The 23,005-nt window shown below is 50.1% G+C and overlaps 1 non-coding gene across 1 annotated transcript; it reads right to left on the reverse strand.

Annotated features, from left to right (window-relative positions):
• Positions 1-21,932: 21,932 nt before the first annotated feature.
• On the reverse strand, positions 21,933-22,053 carry LOC118900290. The gene has a single exon (XR_005021074.1). It is a non-coding gene; the product is annotated as a small nucleolar RNA SNORA28 (small nucleolar RNA).
• Positions 22,054-23,005: the final 952 nt, after the last annotated feature.

Genomic DNA, 23,005 nt, shown 5'->3' on the forward strand with positions numbered 1-23,005 from the left:
TGCGGCCGCTCAAACGAGAGAAAAGTGCTTCTGTATTAGGGCGACGCAATCCACCCAAACCTTTTTACTTCTATTAAAAAAGCATGAAGGCAATTTACCAGGATGCGCCTGTCACAGTCTGAAAAACAGAAATGCCTCTTTTATCTTCCGATTTATTTACAGGTGCAGCCTAGTGACGGAGGCAAGTATTTTTCTGGCGCAGTGACTTGGAGGGGCCGTGGTAGACAAAGCAACAATCGGGTGCTTCCTCGTCCCTAAATGTGAGTTTTGTGCTGCCACCATCAGATAGTCCTGAAGCAGGTCCCAGGTCGCTGAGGTCACCAGCAGACACATTTCTTCACTTGCTTTCACCGCACCCCCCCCCAGTGCCCACCCCGCAGGAGCCAGCTGGATCTCTGCCAGCTTCCCTCCAACCCCAGGTGGGCAGGGGAGGGCACTTGGGGGGTTCCTCTCAGGAAATGGGCTGAGCAAGTGGAAGAGGAGACATCCAGCAGGATTTTCTGCTTCCAAGAATCTGCTAGGTACAAAACAAGGCCTAAAGGTAGCTCTGACACCATCACCTTTTCTGGAAATTTCAATGATAGAACACTAATTTCCCTGGGGTGGCTTCTGTGTTATCTTCACTGGAGATGTCTTTTGACATTTTCATGCAAACCCTCTCCAAGGAGCTCTCCGGGCATTGTTTCAACCATTCTCACTGTTGACACTGAAAGGACACAAAGGGAAGAATGAGCCCCGGGTAATGGCACTTAGTGTCTGCATGGTGATGCCAGGCCACCAACAAATCAGCATCGGATTTGGCCATCAAAGATATTTTCTCCTGCAGTCAGCAACGTTTACTGAGCCCCTGCTGTAGTCAGGCTCAGCATTCAGGGAGATATAAGTGCAGATGAGATGCAATTCTGCTCACAGTCTGGTGGAGGAAAAAGGCAAGAAAGGAAATCATCAAAACATGAGGCAGAACAAAATAAGAAGTAAGTGGAGGTGTCCGCAATGTGTTACAGGAACACAGAGAAAGAATGACTTAACTCTGAGTTGGGACTCAGGGGAGGTGGAATTACCATGGAAGGCAGCATTTTCATTGGTCTCGAGGAATGGAGGGTTTGCAGGGGAAGCCTGGGGGTGGGAGTGAGGGGTGGCAGAAGTGGCAGCACTGTGTTCCCTCTGCCCTGTTCTGGCTCAGCCAGGGCACACTGGCACCTGCCACCAAGGGCTCCCATCATCCATGGAGGCTTCATTCACTCTGGCCCTCGTTGCCATGGAACCAACCTCTGGTCCCAGTGACCTGGCCGGTTGCCGTGAGCATTGCTGCAGCATCACCTGAACTCCAAGCTCCAGGACTCAGGGGAGCTCCACGCGTGGGGAGCTACAGCTGGGTCGAAACCTTCAGAGACACAGGCTGAAATCGACACCCAAAGAGGTGGGTCGGGAGTAGATTCTGCCCTTAAGACTATTCCTCAAGAAGCACCGAGGGGAGCGTTGAGATCCACACTGCCCACGCTACTGGAGGGCCAGTAGCAGTTTGGGATTTTTCCCTTAAGGACTGTGTCGTCCACACCCCTTAGCACGACTTCACAGCCCCTCACAATCTGGTGCCTGCCTGACTCCCCAGCGTGACCTGCACCCCAGCGTTCTCCGTACCCCACGTTCCGACCTCAGGGAAGAGCTCTCCTGCCCCCTCTACTGTGTTCCCCCCAGGAGCCCGCGAGGCTAGGCATAATCCTGCTCCTCGCCTTTGGAGACACTTTCACCCTCCTTTGACCCTCAAGGCAGATGGGATTGTTCCCCCTTTCCAGCTGGGGAGTTGGGGACCCAGAGAAGTTGGGTGGCTCATTCTGCTGGAGACATGACCAGCTCTCATGGCTCTCAGTTCTGATGCACCATCCTCCGCCATAGTGGTTCCAGCCTTTTCCAGCCCCCAACTCCCCAGCTGGAAAGAGGGAACAATCGCATCTGCCTTGAGGGTCAAAGGAGGGTGAAAGTGTCTCCAAAGGCGAGGAGCAGGATTATGCCTAGCCTCGCAGGCTCCTGGGGGGAACACAGGCAGAGGGGGCAGGAGAGCTGAGGTCGGAACGTGGGGCACGGAGAACGCTGGGGTGCAGATCACGCTGGGGAGTCAGGCAGGCACCAGATTGTGAGGGGCTGTGAAATCATGCTAAGGGGTGTGGACGACACAGTCCTTAAGGGAACAATCCAAAATTGCTACTGGACCTCCAGTAGCGTGGGCAGTGTGGATCTCAATGCTCTCCTCGGTGCTTCTTGGGGAATAGTCTTAAGTGCAGAATCTACTCCCATCCCACCTCTTCCCAGCACACCCTTCATTGTTTTTCCTTCCACAGACCTCAAGGACTCCTATGAAGTCATCCCCAGCCAATCTCAGCTCCTGCATGAGATAACCACTGTTAGCACAATCCAGCTAAAAGCAGAGAAACCTGATGTTTTAGGTAGGCTGTGCTGATAACAGTATGATTTCTGTGGCGCTATTTGAGACGTTGACAGAAGCTCTCAGAGAGTTATTATGACTTTCCCTGGGGGTCCAAAGACTTTAGCTTGGGAACTACTGCACTATTTCTGCAGTGACCACAATTTTCAGGAGAAAAATCTGGACCCATGGTGAGATAACTATGAGTACGTGTATGGGGTGATGATACGGGCTGTTTGAAGACTATAGTGTTTCGAGAAACCTGGGTTAAATGGCCATTCATTCACTCACTCCTTTGCTCATTTATTAAGTGCCTACTATGTGCTGTCACTGTGCTAGGTGCTGGGGGTTACAGTGAAGACAAGGACACAGCTCCTGACTGCACAGAGCTGCTAGTTAGTTTACATAATGACCCTTAATGTGCAGAACAACAGAAAGCATGAACATCGGGGGATTGTGAAATGTGGCCTGGAGAAGGAGACATCTGAGTTTAGTTTTGAAAGATAAACAATAATTTGCCATGGACGAGAACAGAAGATTAAGAGGGGAGAGTACGAAGAAAGGCTCAGGGGTATGAAATAACAAAGGCAGGCAATCCACTGGGACTATAAAGATGGAGATGGAGGTGGAGAAAGAGATCGGGAGAGATGAGGCTCCAGGGCAGGAAGGAGCCAGGCCCTGAAAGGTCCTGAATGCCCATCCTGGGAGCCTATGCCCTGTGCTCACCCACAAGCCCCACCGTGGCCAACCCCCAAAAACCAGTCTTTGGCATAACATGTGTTCCAAGCAATTGCCCTTGAATGCGACCACCTTGTGCTCTTCTCTCTCTGCCTCTGGGATTCCTCTGGACACTCATTAATTTGTTCATTCTCTCATCAGGGCAGGGAAAAAGACAGAAGTCATCCCTACCCTCAAGTAGCTTTCAATCTAAGAGAAGAGGCAAACATTAATGTAATAACTAAATGCATAAATGTAAATCACAAGTATCAAATGTAATATTGGTATAATTTTTTAAAATTATAAGTATCAGAGGTCAATTAGGATAAGTGCTACAAGGAGGAACTACATACCTGGTACTATAAAGCCATATTAACAGAGACACTAACCTACTCAGAGAGGTGGGAAATGTTTTCCAGAATAAAAACTGGGCTGAAGACCAGTGGACAGATAGGGATCAATGTCACATTTGCTTTTGACCCCTTTCATGTTGATAACATATTTGAACCCTCTTCTTTGGTTTTGGACCTTGCTTCCTACTTGGCCCCAGGCTTTGCTTGATCCCTTGACTTTTCCAGCTTTCCCAGCCTGGGCTGAGAGGGTCCCTCTGCCTGCCCTCCCCGGTAGACTCTGGCCTCAGGATAAAGAGGAGCCATACGAGAGTTTTTAGCAGAAGTGACATCTCCAACCCCAATTCTTCCGTGAACTCCACCCTTGTGAATCCAAGTACCTGCTCCCCATCCTCATCTAGGCTAAGACCTCCCAAACCTAACCTATCCTAACCACACTCTTAATGGCCCTTCCCTGCCCACTGGCCAAATCCCCTGCCATCTTCTCCATGTGATGAAGTGGCAACTCCATCCTTCCAGTTGTCCTATCAAAGTCCTTGGAATCAGCTTTGCCTCCTCTCTTAGTATTCCACATCCAATCTGTCTGACTCGAAGGACCACGTAGTTGTTAGTTCCTCTGACCAAGAAAGGAAAGCAGGAGGTCAAACATGTTTAGAGGGAAGATAATGAGTTGGTTTTAGAAATGTTGAGGTTGAGATGACAGTGGACATCCAGGAGGAGGCGGCCAACAGGCAGCTGGATATACAGGTTGGAATCTCAGCAGTGTGATCAGTGCCAGAAATGTAAATAATCTGGGTCAATAGCACAATGGCAGCATTTAAAATAATTGGTGTGTATTAAATCACCTAGAAAGACAGTATAGGGTGAGAAGAGGAAAGGACCAAGATCAGAGCCCTAGGGAGCATGGACATGTAAGGAAGGAGAAGAGAATAAGAAGTAAAGACAAAAAATTGGTGGGAGAAGTTTAAAGAGAACTAGGAGACAAGGGTGTCATGGTAATAAAGGAAGGATAGAGTTTTCAGAAAGAGGGAGCAGTTAACAATGTCAAATGCCAGGGACAGTAACAGAAAATAAGGGCTGAGAAGGGCCCATTGATATGCAGTATGGCCATATGTGGCCTTGGCCAGACAAGGTCAATGGCATGCCAGGACAGAAGCTAAGCTACGCTTGGTTAAAGAGATACGAGAGATAAGAAAAACAAAGCAGCAGGTATAGACGATTCTTTCAAAAAACTCTGCTGAGAAAGAGGAGAAAGAGCAGTAATGAGAAAGGAATCCTGGAGGCTCAAGAGTGTTGTTTACTACATGGGATGACTTGAGCATCTTTATGGGCTCAGAGTAGGATACAGGGCAGAGGCTGCAGTGAGCTATGTGTGGAGAGGGGATGGTTGAAGGAGTGTGGTCCTCGGGTTGGAGGGAAGATGCACAAATCAGAGTAGGGGTGTATGTGGAGCAGAGAGAAGGGAATCCAGAGCCCACACTGTAATGATAACCCAATGACTCCCACCAACATTGGAAGACAGGACAGGAACACATGAAAAATACACAGGACACCTACAACAGAAACACGTGAACCAGGGTCCAACCAGTGGCAACTGAGCAGAGGGATAGATACAGTGTTGAAGGAGATGAATGTTGGATTGGCATGGCCAAACCAAGTGGGTTATTAAAGGGACCCTTTAGAAGTGGGGACTGGAGGAAGTGAAATTTAAAAAGAAGGTTGGAGGGACTACCCTGGTGGTCCAGTGGTTAAGAATCCTCCTTCCAATGCAGGAGACGTGGATTCGATCCCTGGTCGGGGAACCAAGATCCCACCTGCCGCAGGGCAACTAAGCCCACAGGCCGCAACCAAGAGCCCGCAAGCTGCAACGAAAGATCCTGCGTGCCACAACTAAGACCACACGCAGCCAAAAATAAATAAATAAATATTTTTAAAAAACTAATAAATAAAAATAAGGTTGGAAAACACAGGGCTTGGGAAAGGACCTCTTTGTCCAGGAAAGTCTGGTTTGGAGCCTTCTAGAGAGGCAGAGGGGCAGCACAGGGAGCCTTGTCTGTCTTAACAAGACAGACACAGAAGCAGATGAACGGATGGAGAGTCTAGTAGTCTTGGTAAGAACATGAGCTATGAAGGCAAGGCACTGAGTTTGCACCTGGCTCAGTTACTAACTGGCTGTGTGACGCTGGGCAAATCATCTAATCTTTCACTGCTTCAGTTTCTTCTTCTGTAAAATGGAGATGATAACACATGTGAAGTGTCTGGTACCATGAGCTTTCAGGCAGTGGCTCCACAACTCATAACTACTGCTAAGATAGCCTCATGAGTCTGCAGTCTATCTGTCATAATACGCGGACAGACAGACAGCTAGAGACATGTGTGCCAGATGACATTTGCCACTTAGCCTATTTCCTACTTTATCAGAAAACCTACTTTAGCCACCTTTGCCTCTGAGGCAGGAAAGCAGTGAAACTGCATGTTTCTAAACACTCAGCATTGAAAGTTGGGGCATCCAGGTGGCTGTTTAGCCTGTGGGAATGGAGAGGACGGCAGGAAGTTGTAAATACCATGTATCCAAACTGCCATCTTCTCTCCAGGACTTTGGCTCAAAGCCTTCCTAATAGAGGGCTTTAGGATCCAACAGGAAAACATGGGGATTTTGACCAGGCTCTCTTCCCCACCCATCCCCCTTCCATCCCATGGCAGAGACGCTAGTTTTCCCTCCAGTATTCGTGTTCCATTTCTTCTAAAGCAGGAGAATTTTCCTGGGCACATGGTCACCCAGAGTAAAGACTTCATAACCCAGTCTCCCTTGCAGTGAAGTGTGGCTAAGTTCTGCCCAGTGGCAGAAGTATTGTTTGGCTGCTTCCAGGAACCTTCCCTAAAATATGGCTGCCCCCTTAGCCCTTTTCTTATTTGCCCCTTTCTCCACAAAGCCACCTGGAACATGGCTCTCATGGTGGTCATCTCAAACAGCGAAGACAAGGGCCGCAGCATAGGGACAACAGAAGAGCAAGTTGGAAGGATCATGGAGTCCTGAGGAGTGTGTGGACCAAAGTTTCCACCTCTGACATTCCCCAGCAGTTTCCAGATTTTCACGTGAGAGAAAAATAAAGTCCTATCTTAACCACTGGTTTTTTGGTCACTGGTAGCTGAATCCAATCCCAACGGAAGCTCAGCCCCTCAGGCAGCTCAGCCTCCAGCGTCACTTTCTATAGCAATCTTGACTGTTCCTAATTCAGATGGGTGAACAGAAAGAGGAGGTACAGATTCTGAGCCCCAGCCTCCATCTGGCCAGAAACTTCACTGGAATAATAACAGCAACCTGTACGGTGCCCTATTATTTACAATGTGCTTTCTCAAACATAAGCTCGTTAGATTCTCTCAGAAACACTGATAGGTAGCCCGCCCTGGTATTTCTATACCCTCAATTTTCAAAGATAAGGAAACTTAGGCCAAGGAGTCTAAATATTTCGCACACATCACACAGTTAATAAGGAGCAGAGTCAAGAAACCCAAATCTTCTAACCCCAATCTCAGAGGTCTTTCCAGAACACGGGCTGCCAGTCTGCGGCTGGTCCTAGCAGAAAGAACTGGGGAGATACTGGGGCACTGTACCCCTTTTCTGCTTTTGAAAAAATAGATTTACTGTTTTAATTCCTCTAAACATTTTCTTTCTTTTTATACTGTGGGAAAAAAACAAAATATGAGATATACCCTATGAAAAAATTTTTAAGTGTACAGTATATTATTGTTAGCTACAAGCACAGTGGTTCAGCAGCTCTCTAGAACTTTCTCATCTTGCATAACTGGAACTTTATGTACCTTGAACAACTCCCCATTCCCCCTCCCCCTTGTCCCTGGCAACCACCATTCTACTCTCTGCTTCTATCAGTTTGGCTATGTTAGATGCCTCATAGAAGTGGAATTGTGCAGTATTTTTCCATCTGTGACTGGTTTATTTCATTTATCATAATGTCCTCAAGTTTCATACACGTTGTCATGTACGATAGGATTTCCTTTTTTTTAAGGCTGCATAATATTCCATCGCAGCAATAGCTTAGCTTGGCTATTCACAATAGCCAGAATGTGGAAGCAACTTAAATGTCCACCAACAAATGAATGGATAAAGAAAAGGTAGTGTGTACATACACTGGGGGGGAGCTGTTTAACCAAGCCCAGGTGGCACATGAGACCCCTGAACAGGGCACCTCCCTCATGCCTCTCTAGGTTATCACAGGCCAAAGAGAACTTCCAAGGATGCCCAAGGGAGATTTCATCCAGTGGTTCATCCAAGTGTTTGTCATTTATGGCAAGGCACCTTGCTAGATATTGTTTGGGAAACAACATGGTGAGTAGTTTATGGAGTAAGTGAGAATACCATTTGCAGTGCAAGGCAGAAAGCAATTTGTGCCATTGAAGAGCTAAAGACAAAGTTCAAAGCAATCCACATGAGCCAGTATCTTTCTTCCACTATGTGATAGGCTCTGTTCTAGGCACTGAGAACATGGAGGTGAAAAGACAACACAGCTCCTACCTCCTGGGCTTTCCATCTAAAGAGTCAATGGACCCCAGAGGAGTCAGCTTTGAAGACTGGGAAATACCTGGATGTGTGCAGGTAGGTCTGGGGTAAAAGATACAAAGACAAGGACACCTGTGCAGGATTCAAAGAAATGTAAGCACTTCTGAGTCAGCATGAGCCCACCAGTACAAAGTTGCCCACACCAAGTGCCCAGGGCTGTGTCAGGGACAGTGCATGCCATCAGAGTGCCAGAAGTGGGGGCTGGAGTGGTCAAGGAGGGCTTCCTGGAGGAGGTGAGATTTGAACTGGTACTTAACAGAACGGATAGGATTTTAATAAGTGGAAGGGAGAGAGAGGAAGTGTTATGAGCAAGCACTGAAATGTACAGGATGGTGATGGTCGAGGGACGAATGATTCATTTGGCCTCAGCCAAGGATTCAACTGGCAGCATCAGTTTGGGCTTGAACACCAAGCTAAGGAGCTTGGGCCTTATTTCCTAGGTAGTGGGGAGCGAATGGAAATGTGTTTTGTGCACAGGAGGGACGTGATCAAGGTGGTGTTTAAACTCCAAGAGGCCTTTGGCTGGGTGTGGAAGAGGACTGGCTAGGGGACAGTGGGATGACAGTCTAGGAGGCTGGGGGTGTGTACAGGTCCTCAAGTGGCAGCAGGGCTGGGTATTAAAGACAGCAGGAAGGAGGAGACCTCAGGCCTCAGGGTGTCCCCATCAGAGAGGACATCATCCCTGGCCAGACAGCTTCCAGAGACAGGCCCAGCTTCTGCAGAATACTTGGCTGTCGGCAGACAGAGGCTCCCACCCAATGGGGAGCTGGCATTGCTCTAGCAGGCCACGTTCACACAACTCAGGCCCTCCCCTGTGTAATCACCCCACAGGGAGCAGACTCTTAGAGGGTTCCTGCAGGAGAGGCCAAGACCATCTGGGGTTCCTCCTCAATACTGGGGGGTCAAGCAAAGCTCACAGGTCAAGCTCACAAAATGTCAGGAAGGAGGGGAGTCCCCTGAGAGGGGCAGGGAGAGAGGGCAACTTCCTCTCTCTAAGGGACAGTCATTCTGTTGCTCCTGCCACCCACCTGACTTCTATCTCCACCCTGAGCTCCGCTCAGAAAAGTCCATTTCCAGTTGTAAGAAGGCAAGATGTAAACAACCCAAGAGTTGCCGCCAAGAGAAGTGGCCCATCCATCTCTGCCAGGAGTCCGTATGGGGAGATAAGGAGGGGCTGCCCCCAGTGATGGATGGTGTTTCCAGAGGTTATTAACTGAGCTGGACTTGGCCTCTTTGGGCTGATCTATGATACGAGGACTGTTTTAAAGTATGTGGCTTTCTGGTGCTGGATTATCGAAAAGAGTTAAAATTGAAGTAGTCACTCAAAGCTCTGCCTTCTGTCACAAGTGGCTAGTGGGGCTTATCCAGGTGGGCCGGGGAGTTGGGTGCTGTGCTTTAGCCCCTTAGATCCATGTCCTTCCCTGCAGCATCGGATGCTCCCATTGTCCTCTCTGGCGTCCCCAGGGCATGGGCAGTTGATGATCTGCCCTAAGCAGAAAAGGGGGGAAGCTTGGCAGGGAAGAAGGAATGCGTGTCTCAAGCCCAGTGTTCAGAGGGCAAGTCATCATCTCAGCATCACAGTTTTCCTCCCGACAGATAAAATAATGTCATTACCAGTGTTACAAGTTAACATGTGCTGAGAACCTGTCACGCGTCAGTCCTGGTTTCAGTGCTTCACCTGTAAGATCTCATCAAATCCTAACTGGTGACCCTGCAGAGCAGATACTATTCCTATCATTCTACAGAAGAGGAAGCTGAGGCTGGGAATTTGGGTGAAGGAACATGGCCAAGATCTCGTCAAGGGAAGATACAGCCAGGAGTCCCAGCGAGGAGTCTGGTTCTGGAGCCTGGACACTTAGACACTCTACTCACTGCCGCAGGCGAGGGCCCTGGAGGCCATACACCCACGCACACACGTGCACTCATGCAGACATGCACGTACACACACAGCTCCCTCCTCTTTCCTTCTAGCCCTGCCCAGCCCCTTCGCAGCCTCCCCAGCCCCACACCCGCCCGTGGCACCTTCAGTGTCCTCCAGGGCCACAGCGCCTCCCCGTGCCCAGGCTGGGTGACTGCCCCCAGGAGTCGCCGCCCCCTCCCCTTCTCCTCCGGCTCCCCCCATCATGCTTCCCTTCCTCTTCACCGGCAAATGTCACATTTGTATTTATTTAACGTCTGCCTTCTTGCTGAGCTCTAAATGCCAAGAGGTCCAGGCATCCTCACACGGGGCTTGTGCAGGGAAGCGGGTGATGCTGGGGCAGCTCCCTTGCTGAATCCCGCTCCCCTCCCCCAGCCTGCGCTGACCTTGGCCACAGATAAGATGGACAGTGCTGGTGGGTTATGGCCTCTGAGGAGTCCCTGGGCCCAGGGTGGGCTCCGTCTGCTTCAGACAGTAAGATCAGGCCCCCGAGAGCAGGCATAACCTCTCCTTCTCTCCCTCCACACTCGCATCAGACAGAGCGCTCCATCAGAAGCATGAAGTACTGATGGGGGATTAGCCACTGGCTGCTCGTCCTCCCACCAGGAGTGCAGCCCAGTAACTGTGAAGGGGCCACAGGAAGGCTGGCGCTGGCAGGGGGGCAGCCGAGGCTTGGCCTTCGCCAGGTTGTGCAGATTAAGGGACTGGTGAGTTGGATGGGACCTCAAGCCCATGTTCCCGGCTTGGAGCAGGACCTGACGCACCAACTCCTGACAGAGGCTGTGCCCTGGGGTGAGGATGGGGACAGCTTCGACCCCTACGTAATCTCCACCAGTCTCCAAATCGCAGCAACAAGACGTGTTCTCTGGTGTGGGCAACTGACATTTCTCAATCTTGCGTAAAGCATATGAATAAAAGCATTTCTAATAAAAAAATATTTATTTTTGTAGATTTATAACAAACAATCTCTGTAAAAACAGTGCACGTTGGCCGAGATGTGTGTGCCGCTTGAGACAGGACAAGTGGTCCAGCCCTCCCCAGCCCCACCCAGCTTAACCAGGTGGCAGCCCCAAGTCCCCTCCCATGGAGACCCTGGACGGGAGCTCAGGGACCCCCTCTCTGTCCTCTGGGAGAAAGGGCAGCTCAGGTGAGCATCTACTGCTTCCTCTCGCTGGGCTGACAGTTGCCTCTCTGTGTCTCTAGGTCCCAGAGCACCGCCAGCCTCCCGCTTCATGACACAAAACACTCTCTGGCAGTGGTTCGTTACCCATCTCCCCATCACGCTGCAATCTCAGCGCTGTGTCCTGTGCGCCCTTCCCCGGTGCTCAGCACAGGACAACAGTCCAATGAGTGTTTGATGACCGCCCGCACTCCCATCTCTCCCCCTGTTGATTCCACCACGTCTCTGAGTTCTCTTTCTCCACTGTTCCAGCTCTGCTCTCTTCTCCCATTCCTTCCCGTCTCTCTCATTTCTGCCCTGCCGGCCTTACTCTCTGTTTTTTTCCACCTGTCTGTTCCTAGCCCCTCTTTTACCTCCCACTCCAAGTCCCTCCTCCCATCTTCCTGCCTGATTTGGTCCAGAGATGACTATTTGGTCAAGATGATGAATGGGTCATAAAAAAAATATGAGCTGTTAATTGGAAACTTTCATTTGCAACTAATTTTCAAAATAAAAATTATAAAAGCATTGCAAAAAAACCCCAGAGCAGGTTGAAAACAAATCAGAAATCTTTAAAAAGAGGGAGGGGAACCCAAATTGAAAAATTCCAGATCTTTTCTCTTAATAGTTTCTTTTATAGTTTTGTTTTTAGTTATTTATGCTTTTTATCTTATTACAAAAAATGCACGGGCTTCCCTGGTGGCGCAGTGGTTGGGAGTCCGCCTGCCAATGCAGGGGACACGGGTTTGGGCCCTGGTCTGGGAGGATCCTACATGCCGCGGAGCAGCTGGGCCCGTGTGCCACAACTACTGAGCCCGCATTCTAGAGCCCGTGCTCCGCAACAAAGAGTAGCCCCTGCTCGCCGCAACTAGAGAGAGCCAGCGTGCAGCAACAAAGACCCAATGCAGCCAGAATACATGAAAATAAAATAAATAAATTTATAAAAAAAAAAATGCACATTACAGAAAATACAGACAAGCAAAAAGAACATAAAGAAGAATTATAAACCCACCCATTCATACACAATCACTGAGGACATCTTGGTACATGCACTTCTGGATTCTTTGCGTGTGTGAGTGTGTGTGTGTGTGTGTGTGTGTGTGTATGTGTGATCATGCAAATTTTACCACTTCCCAAAGAAAGTTCCAGAACTTTAGTCCCTTGTGCTGTAAAACAAGAACATTAACAGCAACAAAAAACCTGGTCAAAATTTGAGAAGTATTACATATTGTATTTTCTTCTTGGAGTCTCTTAATATTCATTATAATGAATATTCATTATGAGAGTCATCATAAATGAATTGGAAGCTCTGGGGAGATGCACAGTTAAGAAACCTATTTTAACTTTGTTGTTCTCTAAACTCTTTGACGCCAGAGTTCTCTTTTCCTCTGGCAGCTATTAAAATGTGTTTCTGAGAAAACATTTTGCCAAATAATGAGAGATAAATATCTATGCATCTTCAGATTCAGTTTACAAAAATAAAATCTTATCATATATTCTCTTTTGTAATATTAGACATGTTTCCAACTAATATCTGTGATTGGATGTTTAGGTTATTTCCAACTTTTTATTACCATTTATATTACCCTAAATAATACAGAATAGGAAGAATAGGCTGAATGTGAATTAGAAATAAAAGACACAAAAGGAAATAACTCAAATATGAAAAGTAGATAAAAATGTTTAAAAACATAGAAAGACCGCAAAACCATCCCCATGGTACAGCAAAATTTCCAATCTAGTTATAAAACCCCTTATTTAACCAATATTTACTGAGTGCCCACTATGTACCAGGCTGTACGGGGGGAAAGAGAGAAAACTGATTAAACAGTGGCAGGAGATGAGTGCATGACAGCAGATGAGGGAGGAGGATGGCTGGGTGGGGGCCATTTTAAATGGAGTTTTCAAAAAAGGCCTGGCTGAGAGGGTAACATCCCAGCAGAGGCCTTGAGGGATGTGCGGGAGCCGGCCACGCAAACATCTGGGGAAAGAGTGGTCCAGGCAGGTGGAGGGCATATGCAGAGGCCCTGAGGTGCCAGTGAGTCTGGCCTTGCCCCTCCAAAGACTCATTAGTCCTGGGGTCCCTGGGACCCATGATAGGGAGGGGCTTATCTGGATGTGCTGCTGTCATGGCAGTGGGGAGGTAGGGTATAGGCTTGAGCATCTTTATTGGGGGGCTAGAACAGGGCACATCTGTAGCACTCCAAACTGTTAGGGAGTGAAAATAGTTATATTTGACCAGTTTAATTGTTTTAACTAGATTTTTGTCAGTATCAGTGCACTTTCAACTAACCTACCCACTGTTCCTCCCCATCCAGCCCATCACTTTTTTCCCCCAAAGGCCAGAGATGCTGTGTCCATGCTAAGTGCCTGAGATCAAAGCCTCTCCCTTCCCTGCAAGCTGCTCTGGTGAGCATGGGCTCTGGCTGCCTCTGTCTGCTCCGGCTGGGCTGTTCCAGCCCTTTACATCAGCTCTGAGCTGGGATAGGGGAAAGAGAAGGGGCGAGTCATGAGAGTAGGGCAGAGCCCACAAGAAATACCTGAATCTAGGAGATCTGCCAAGTAAATCCTCCCAAACAGACACAGCTTTTCCGCAAGTTGTGTGAGAACGACCATTTATATTACCCTAAATAGTACAGAATAGGAAGAATAGGCTGAATGTGAATTAGAAATAAAAGACACAAAAGGAAATAACTCAAATCTTCCAAATGAATACAGGAAGATAGAGGCAAAACATGGGGAAAAAACAAAGGAGACAATGGCAGAAAGGGAGGTATAGAGGCTGAGAGACACACAGAAACAAACAGAGAGATTGACAGAAAGGAAAAAGAAAACAAGAAGGAAGGGAGAGAGACCAAGGACAAGGATGGGTGAAGGGACTGTGGTGGCCCACTGTGGGAGGGACACAGATGTGGGATGCAGACATCTTTAGGAACGAGAAGTCTAAAGAGCTTAGGGATGGCCCTTAGACAAAGATGACATAATGAGGTTAAGGAGCCAAACTGCCTGAGTTCACATCCGGGTTCTGCCACTTCAAGGCTGTGTGACATTGGGCTAGTTCCATCACCTCTCTGAACCTGTTTCCTCCTCTTTAAAATGGACATAACTTTAGTTGTGTGCGGTTCAAATGAGACAAAGCACATATGGCACTGAGCGCAGTGACTGGCACACAGTAACCTTATTGGATGTAGTAATAACCGTCTGCTGGTGTATTATTACTCACTGGTCTCCCCTCCGGAAGGGTGGTGACTGAACAGGTAACCTGTGGCTGAGGGCCTGTCCTCTCGCGGTGTGAGCGCACCGGGCCCTGGATGCTCTCCCAGCTCGCTTCTGGCTCACACTGCAGATTGGCCCTGACAGGTACACGATTTAAACACCAGCACCAAAGGCAGCTTCCAGCACCCTCCAGGCAAGCCACATCAGCTGCTCGCCTCCTGGGTGCAGGATGCCTAGGGGCACAGGATGCCAGCCAGAGTTTCCTCCTGGGTCCCTTGGCCTCTAGCCCGCCCACATCCCTGCCCACAGGTGCCCTGCTCATAGTTCTGCAAGCACTCAGCCAGTGCTAGGGTTGAGAAGATCCAGTCAGGCCTGGGGACGGGGCCTTGGGTGCCTGGACCTGACTGGGCCCTGGCCTGTACAGCGCTCCTTTTCCCAAGGCTGGGATTGCTCATTCCACCCTCCTACCCTTCCCCTTCCATCAGTAGGTTCTGCCACAAGCCCAGGTCCAGCCTCAGGGCTGGAGGATCTTGCAGTTCTGGCCTGATGTTTACACCATCATGGTCCCCAGGGCTGCTCTGCATGGTGCATGGGACTGATAAGGTAGGGTCTGCTTTGCTTCTTCATCTGCTTTGTTCAAGGCCTTATCTTGCTGGCCTTCCCGATACCCTGGTCTTTCCAGGTTTGGATCTCTGTCCTGCTAGTGTCAGACCTCCTCCCCATGGCGAGGGTCCTGTTGCCAGCAGCAGACCACCCCAAGGCTGCCTGCTGCCCCCTGCATCATTCTGCCCACGTGTCAGGATATCTGCTACCCCATCTTGGATGGTGACCACTTGGGCTTGAAGACTGTACCTCTGACTATCACCCCATCTTCCCTGCGCTCCTGCAGCTGGCTCTAACACTCAATCTCTTTCCCTCACGCACCCTGAGTGGCCTCATCCCTGACCACCCTGGGTGGCCTCATCCCTGACCTTAACCCTGCCCTGCTGCCTGGTATAGAGGGTGCTGCCCTGGAATCCAGCCCCTCTGGGACCTGGCAGCATCTCCGCCTTTGCAGTTCCATTGGCCTGAAGACTTGACATTTCCCTAAGCATCAGTTTTCCTTCCAAAGTGGGGGAAAGGCTCTGCCCTGTCTGCCTCCAGGATGGATGGCGGGGGGAGGACCGTAAGCCTCGGCCTGGGACTCCTGTCCTTTGTACACGTTCCCATGAGCCCCACCCTGGAAGTCGGCTTCCTGTTCTCTCTGCACAGGATAAGGTGGCTGATGTGAACGTGCTCAGCTTTCAGCCCCTCATCCAAGACATGGGTTCTCTTCCAACAGTTCTCCCCAAAACTGGTCCGTGTTGGTCTCCATGCCTTCATCTTCCTCCTTTACTTTCGACAGTTTCAGGTCTGTCCCAGCTCCCTGTAGGGTAAGAGGTCCCTGTCCCTCTACACCCCAGGCCCAAGAACCTAGGCACAAAATCAATCAAACTCCACCCGTGTTTGTCCCTCTGCGCGTTCCGCTGTCTCTTTCAGTCTCCCTGTGTGTCTCTTTCTCTGCTTCTCTGTCTTCCTCTTCTCTCTCCTACGTCACCGTGTTGTCAAGTATTTCCACCGTCAGCACTTGCCAAGTTGAAAATTCTTCCAATTGCACAGCGAGCCGCGTGGGCAGGCTGGGTAATGTCTGTTTTACCCTCTCAGTAATGAATCCCATCTTCTTCTCTTTGTGGTGATTGTTATTGATTCTGTCTTGTCACCTTGGTTTGTTTTCTGCCGGCTCCCGCCTTCCCTTCATCTTGCTGTGGCCATTTCTCCTCCCTTATCTGTAATTTCCTCTCTTGCTACAGCTGTCTCCCCTCTGGGCTGGCATGGCACTGAGGCCAGGGCTTTTGTATTAACTTGGTGGTGCAGCTCCATCGGCCCTTCCCTGAAGTGGTGGGTGTGGGTGGTGGTCGTGAACAGGTCAATAATGATGGTGGTGGGGAGAAGAAAGCTGGAGCCAGACCTTCCTCATATTGGTTGTTCTAAAGCAGAGCTTGGACCATGGTGCCTTCCGCAGCTTGGGAACCTACTATGGTTGCCCTGGACCCACAGACAAAGGATGTGATTTTCAGCTGGGAAGTAAAGTCCTTCGCAAATTTACCCCGATCTGCATTCCCAGCCACATCACTCAGAACCGCAAACTTTACCCTCCAGACACACCACACTACTTACTACTTACTGTTCCCTTCCATACCCTAGGCCTGTGATCACCCAGGGCAGGGGGTTCACCTAGCAGGCAAAGGAGGGCATTTTGACCAGACCACGAGAAGGGGAAGACACGTGTCTTCTGCCCCCAGCCCTGGGGCTCCTGGGGGTGGAGCTCCAGGAGTTTGCCTGGGAGGCGCCTTCATGAAGGCCATCAGGGGCCTTCAGGAACCTTCATGAATCTCCTTGTTCTGGTCAGTGGCCCCAGAAGGTGGATGATAGGTGACCAGAAAGCTTATGGGTTTTGTCTGGCATTGGGAGGACAGGACCCTGGAAGAACAGAATGGTTATTTTCTGAGCCTGACCACGCATCACACACCCTCATCATGCCTTGGGCAGAGTGTGATGCGGGATACTCGCCCCCTTTCAGCAGATAAGGAAGCCGAGGCTAAAAGTGCGAGGTTATTTGCCAAAAGTCCCACAGCAGGTGGGTGACTCTTGGGGTTCAATCCCAGATCTTTCTGACTCTGAGGTCAGTGCTCTTTCCTCATCCTTATTCCCCAGGCTTCCAATCCTTGAGCCTAATGCCATCCCTGCCCCAAGCATTTTCTCATCCCTGCTCGATGCCCAGATTCCAAGATGGCCCCCATTGATCCTCTTGGAATTAGACTTTGTGTAGACCCTCCCATGTTGGATCGGGGCTAGACTATGGCCGTTAGAATGCAGTGGGAGTGATGGCACAAGACTTCCAGGACTAGGTCACGACGGCGTCGCACCTTCAGTCTCTTGCATGGCTCTCTCTGGGTGAAGCAGTCGCCATGTTAGGCAGCCTGGCTGAGAGCCCGGGTGAGAGCAACCAGCTAGCCTGCCATGTGACGGGACCTCCTTAGAAATGGGGCCCAGCCCAGGCCAGCCTCCAGATGCCTGCAGCCTTGTGAGAGGCCCTGAGCCAGAATCACCCAACCGGCCTGCCCCTGAACACCATACACCATGAGAGGTGATTAATGAGTAGTGTCGCTTTAAGTCACTAAGTCTTGGAGTGATTTGTTACACTACAGTAGATAGCAAATATGTCTGTCCTCAGAGCAAAGGGCCCCCAAGCTGAGGGCTGGATAATCCTCAGTTTCTTCCAGGGTTTCTTTCCTGGGGTGCACACGATGCCAGAGACCCTCTGCCCAGGAATCCCTTTGTCCAGACTCTTCCCTCATCTTAAAGAGAGACAGGGACTCATCTCCCCATGCGGTCTCAGAAGAATACCCCAGCCACTGCTCCGGCTTTGGGGTGAGGCAGGATGAAGGTGAAGTCGCCCCTCAGACTTTATCAGAAAATGTCTCTTTCCCTCCCTAATGAAGACAAATCCCAGCATGTGAGGAGGACACCAAATGGATACAAATGAACCAGCCATGTTATCAGATGGATGTGTCTTCCCAAGATCTAGAGCTGATGGCACGTGGATTCCCGCCCCTGCTGACACACAGCCTGCGGTCCCTGCAGGGTCTGGCAGAGCCCTGAGTGGCACCGCCCTCATGAGAACTCTGGGACCATCTGAAAGAGGATGTATGCTCTCCGCCTTGGCTTCTGCTCTTTCTAGCTGGAGCCCTAAGGGAGGTCTTGGGGGCACTGTGTCACCCAGCATGACATTAGACTCTAAGGTGCAGAAGGGGCTGGCTCTTGGGCCCACCCCCGGGCATGTTTTAGGTTTCCATAGACTGTGCCAGGCCAACAAGGCCCCCCGTCACTGCCTTGACTCCCTCTCCTGCAGAGGGCAGATGAAGAAGACTTATTTTAGGTTGGTATGTTACGTTCTTATTTGCAAGGCTGCCTTAGAAAGAAACCATCGGACTGGTTTATTACCTCCTGATTGGTTTATTACCTTCTTTGTCCCTCTGCCTTTAGGTATTGAAGTGTGTCTATCATGTGAGGGGGTGGGAGCAGGGAGAGCTGGATTCCTAGAGACCCTACCTCAGCCGGCAAGGCGGCAAGGGCTGTTTCTGGTTCCCAGGCTTTTCAGAGTAAGGAGCTAGAAACTCCAGGAAATAAATGGTTCCAACCAGCCTCAGAGCCTCCATCTCCTCTTGCCTCAAAGGAGAGCGAAAGCATTGGAAAGCTTGTCCCACTGCCCTTTCCTACCTGTCTGAGTCTATCAAGCATCTCCGTGGACACAGGCAGGCTTCTCTGCCCCGGTGCCCTCCTGCGCTAGTTCCCCTGGCTCCATGCTCAGCATCTGTCTCCTTATTTACCCGTCCCGGCTTCTCTGCTTTCCCTGCTGCACCAGAAGCATGTAGTTTATCTTCACTCAGGCCTGTGCCTGCGGCTCCCTCTGGATTATGCTTGCCTCGCTAGCCCTTTGCCCTTCTCAAGAAGCACACCATGGCTGGCAGAAGTTCCTTCTCTGATAACATTTTCCATCACAGCCCCGGAGTCTGCAAAACATGCGGATCCTTACCAACTGTCCTAGGAGAGACATTGGGAGCTGCCCGCCCTGTTTTCCAAGGTGTCTAGGGAAGGGCCCTCATCTCCTGCCACCATTGTGGATCATTTATGCAAAGTTCTGCCCAATGGCAGGAGGCTGGAGGGGACGAGTGTACAGTCCGGCATTGTGGGTTGAGCATGGCTCGGGCAGCAGGGCAAATCCTGCCTTGCTCACTTCTAACTTTATGTAAGTGCATCTCTATTTCATCCTCTGGAGAGCAAGTTTTATCTACCGCACAGAGAATGAGGCAAGGCATGGAAACAGCCAGCCAATAGTGGTTTTGTGGCAAAGGATGGCAGTGGTGACAGTGACAACGAGGTTGTTGCTGAGCTGGTGGGGGCCCCGCCTGCACTGAGAAGCAGTGGGTCTGGGAAGCCAGGTATTCGGCACAGAAAGAAGCTCACCTGAGTCAGACAAGAACGATCAGTAGCACTTGAGCTCTGGATGGAGTTTTAGTCTCTCAGAGCAAACATCATCCCAAGACCTCTAGTTGCAATCCCTCATTTACCAGCAGACAGAATTGAGACCCACAGAGGGCAGTGACCTGCCTGATGTCACCCTGTCACCAGTGGAACCCACGTCCTGACGTTCCATTACCACTTAGCCTCAGGCTGAAGCGGCCCATTCCCAGGCAGACAAACCAAGGACCACTCCTCAGGGACTCCGTCAGCAGGAGTGGGGTGAGGGAGGCCACCTGACCCAGACTGCCTCCCCAGACTGTGCTCTGGAGGCCATCCCCAGGCCCAGAGGCCATTACTCAAAGATGGGGTCATGTAGGAAGAAACCATTAGCATCTGGTAAATGTCCCCCAGAGGAAAGTCATTGCCAACCCTTTTGCCTCCTTCCTACCTGAGGCAGTGCCGTCCGCAGTTTCCCCAGGAGCCTATCCCTGTGATGTAAAATCCTCCCCTCCATCCTATAGATGGAGGGGAGAGGAGGTGATGGGAGTGGCCAGGGTGTGGGTCAGTGGAGGAGGGGTCAGAGAAGTGACCTGGGAGGAGAAGGGATGTGCTTCCACCAAGCTGCTCTAGGGGGGCGGAACCCAGAGAGTCTGAGACGCCATTCCTCAGGCCCCAGGAAGGGGTGTCCCTTCCCCTAAACCGCCGCCTGCTCTTCCTCCTGCTTGATGGGCCAGCACCCAGCACCTTTGACTCAAAGGCTCTGACGCTCCCAGGAAGGAGGTGGGAAGGAACTCCCAGCTGGATCTGGGAACTAGACAGAAAGAGAGGGGGGAGAGGGAAAAGGGGGGGAAGAGGGAAAAGGGGGAGGAGAGAAGCTGGGGCTGGGGAGAGGTCTTGTCAGCCTCTGGCTCTGGCCTGGGGCAGGGAAAGACAAGTGGTTCAGAGGCCCAAAGCTGGAGCACTTCCCAAGAAGCCTAGTGGTGGTCCGGTTCCTGAGGAGAGTGTGCCCCATGCCCTGTCACCAGCCTGCTCAGCTCCTGGGGTGTGCAGGGCAGCCCATGCCCTATTTTGCAAACAAGGAGACTGAGGTCCAGGCTGGTTAAATGGCTTGCCCAAGGTCACCTAGATATTCATGTCTTTTCCATGTATTACTATTCCCCTCCCATTTCATAAACAGTTTGAGGAGGTTTATAATGAAACGTATGTTTGCAGTAAAGCTCTTTGAATTTATTCCTTCCACATATATTTGGTGTTCTCTACGTACCTGACATTATTCTAGACTGAAAGGTAGACAAAGAAAGACAGAATCCCTGCTCCCATGGAGCTTACTCTCTGGCATATCGTTATCTTGTGGTAAGTGCTCTGAAGGAAATGAGGGAAGTGACAGTAAGGGGAGGGAGGAAGCATTGATTTTAGGTAGGATGGTCAGGAAGGTGGCATTTAAGCAGGTGTGAAGGCCTAAGGCAGACTTGAGTTTGGAGTATTCACGGAGAGAAGGCACCAGAGGCCTCCACGGTGAGGAATTGCAAGCTAATAGGATGGAAACCACTACGGCATTGTGGAGGGGGAAGCGGCAAGATCCCATGGACATTTTAGAAGAGGCTTCCTGCTGCCTTGAGGAGAACGGACTGGTCGGAGGCAGGAGAGGAAGTGGCTTCCGCAGTGATGCAGATGAGAGGTGCTGGTGACTGGACCAGAGATGGCCGTGGAGGTGGAGAGGAAATCAGAAGAGGTGTCAGAGAGAGCGGGGTACGCAGAGCACTCAACCTGAGGTCTGAGAGTGCTGTTCTACCGCACATGGCCCAGAGCCCTGGCTGCCTGGCATGGAGTGGTGAGGCTTGGGAGAGAAACAAGATGGCAGCCTTGGGGGCTGGATCCCTACAGAGAAAGGGCTGGAGAGAGGATGAGAGGAGAACTCTGACAACTGCAGCCGAGGTGTGGGGACCAAGGTTAGGCGTGAAATCCTACTAGAGAGAAACCATTAGATGGAGCCAACCAGCTTGGGGCACCCTGTGGGTGCTCCTTCAGAGATCAAGGCTTTGACTCTCCTGTTGATGAAGAAAAATAACTCAATTTTGCATTACAGGAAGGACTAAAGAAGCACGGTATAAAGCAAGGTATACATACAGACATCACCGCCACACCCACACCTGTGACAGACATCACTAATCAATGGCGCCAGCCTTCTGCTGAACTCAGACTCAGCTTCATCGTCTTTCTCAACACAGCCCTCCAAGCAGCTACTCCCAATCAACTCGTGAGGCACAGGCTTCACAACCTCCTCATCATTACCAGTGCAGAGGAATGAGCACCAGGTTTGGAGTCCAAGACACTCGGGGCTCAGCTTTGCTTTCGTCTGTAGACAATGTATTTAGCCTCTTGGAGTCTCACTTTCCCATCTGTTAAAGTGAATTATTATTCCTATGTCACGTATTTGCTGTGAGGACTAAGTGAAGTAATGAATGAAAGAACATAGCCTAGTGCCTGGTACAGGTAGGCATCAACAAATGTTTTTTTTTTTTTTTTACACTGTTTAAGTCTATATAATGGCTTGTCTCACAGAGAAGAGAACACCAGGATAGGTTAGACTTTCTTGCTATAGCAAGCTCAAATTGTGTCAGAGTTTTGATCAATCAACAAATGTTTTTTAAAAATAGCCCCCTTTGGGCTTCCCTGGTGGTGCAGTGGTTGAGAATCCGCCTGCCAATGCAGGGGACAGGGGTTCGAGCCCTGGTCTGGGAAGATCCCACGTGCCGCGGAGCAAATGGGCCCATGAGCCGCAACTACTGAGCCTGCGCGTCTGGAGCCTGTGCTCCGCAACAAGAGAGGCCGCGACAGTGAGAGGCCCGCGCACCGCGATGAAGAGTGGCCCCCGCTCGCCGCAATTAGAGAAAGCCCTCACACAGCAACAAAGACCCAACGCAGCCAAAAATAAATAAATAAAATTAAAAAAAAAAATAGCCCCCTTTGCCTGACCCATGCTTCTACTCCCAAATGTGCGCACGGGCACACACACACACTTACATACACATGCACACACTCACACACAAGTCGTAAGAGGATAGAAAAATGTATCCTAACAGCTGACACTGGAATTGATGTTAGGGAGGGAACTCTCTTTTGTTCAGGAAATTACCTTGATAAGTCACTAAGGATATGGATTAACAGAAGTCAAGGAAACAAAAAGGTCGCTGAACGGCTGTACGTTAAAATTGAGATGAAATTCATGAGCAGCGGGAAGCAGAACAGCCCAGCGGTGTGGGTGCTACACAGCATCTCGGTGGAGTGGGCACCGCAATTTCAAAGAAAAAGTATGTCAAATGTCCAACATGAAGCTTTTTGCACTTCTGAGATATAAAACATCTCTGTCTTAAAAAGAGCCCATACCACATGATTCCATTTATATAAAACTCTAGGAAATGCAAACCAATCCATAGTGACAGGAAGCAGATGAGTGGTTGACCAGGGTGGAGGGAGGAGGAACCTTTGGGGGAGGGGGCGAACTTGTTCAGTATCTTCATCGTGGTGATGTTTAAAAATTTTCCAAATTGAACACTTTAAATATGTGCAGTTTAAAAAGCCATTTATATCAATTTGATCC

The sequence above is a fragment of the Balaenoptera musculus genome, chromosome 8 (assembly GCF_009873245.2).
Source record: "Balaenoptera musculus isolate JJ_BM4_2016_0621 chromosome 8, mBalMus1.pri.v3, whole genome shotgun sequence".
Lineage (NCBI taxonomy): Eukaryota > Metazoa > Chordata > Mammalia > Artiodactyla > Balaenopteridae > Balaenoptera > Balaenoptera musculus.